Source organism: Arachis ipaensis, chromosome B8, assembly GCF_059453495.1.
Source record: "Arachis ipaensis isolate K30076 ecotype BB chromosome B8, ASM5945349v1, whole genome shotgun sequence".
NCBI classification, from domain to species: Eukaryota; Viridiplantae; Streptophyta; class Magnoliopsida; order Fabales; family Fabaceae; genus Arachis; species Arachis ipaensis.
Window position 1 is genome coordinate 91,162,374 of NC_142443.1, and position 1,192 is coordinate 91,163,565.

General features: G+C 39.6%; 1 non-coding gene across 1 annotated transcript; it reads right to left on the reverse strand.

Moving 5' to 3' along the window:
* Positions 1 to 637: 637 nt before the first annotated feature.
* Positions 638 to 745, reverse strand: LOC148548804 (small nucleolar RNA R71). The gene has a single exon (XR_015898660.1). It is a non-coding gene; the product is annotated as a small nucleolar RNA R71 (small nucleolar RNA).
* Positions 746 to 1,192: the final 447 nt, after the last annotated feature.

Here is a 1,192-nt window from a genome sequence, read left to right on the forward strand (position 1 = left end):
TTCGAATTTCTTCTTCTTCTTTTCTTCTAACTCACACTGGGACCTCTATACTGTGGTAAAAAGGACCCCTATTATTATTATTTTTCTATTCTCTCTTTTTCATATGAGCAGGAGCAAGGACAAGAACATTCTTGTTGAAGCAGATCCAGAACCTGAAAGGACTCTGAAGAGGAAATTAAGAGAAGCTAAATTACAACAATCCAGAGAGAACCTTTCAGAAATTTTCGAACAGGGAGAGGAGATGGCAGCCAAAAATAATAATAATGCAAGGAGAATGCTTGGTGACTTTACTGCACCTAATTCCAATTTACATGAAAGAAGCATCTCCATTCCTGCCATTGGAGCAAACAACTTTGAGCTGAAACCTCAATTAGTTTCTCTGATGCAGCAGAATTGCAAGTTTCATGGACTTCCATCTGAAGATCCTTTTCAGTTCTTAACTGAATTTTTGCAGATCTGTGATACTGTTAAGACTAATGGAGTAGATCCTGAAGTCTACAGGCTCATGCTTTTCCCATTTGCTGTAAGAGACAGAGCTAGAATATGGTTGGACTCTCAACCTAAAGATAGCCTTAACTCTTGGGATAAGCTGGTCACGGCTTTCTTAGCCAAGTTCTTTCCTCCTCAAAAGCTGAGCAAGCTTAGAGTGGATGTTCAAACCTTCAAACAAAAAGATGGTGAATCCCTCTATGAAGCTTGGGAGAGATACAAAGGACTGACCAAAAAGTGTCCTACTGACATGCTTTCAGAATGGACCATCCTGGATATATTCTATGATGGTTTATCTGAGCTATCAAAGATGTCATTGGATACTTCTGTAGGTGGATCCATTCATCTAAAGAAAACGCCTGCAGAAGCTCAAGAACTCATTGACATAGTTGCCAATAACCAGTTCATGTACACTTCTGAGAGGAATCTTGTGAGTAATGGGATGCCTATGAAGAAGGGAGTTCTTGAAGTTGATACTCTGAATGCCATATTGGCTCAGAACAAAATATTGACTTAGCAAGTCAATATGATTTCTCAGAGTCTGAATGGAATGCAAGCCGCATCCAACAGTACTCAAGAAGCTTCTTATGCAGAAGAAGCTTATGATCCTGAGAACCCTGCAATAGCAGAGGTGAACTACTTAGGTGAACCTTATGGAAACACCTATAACTCATCATCGAGAAATCATCCAAATTTCTCATGG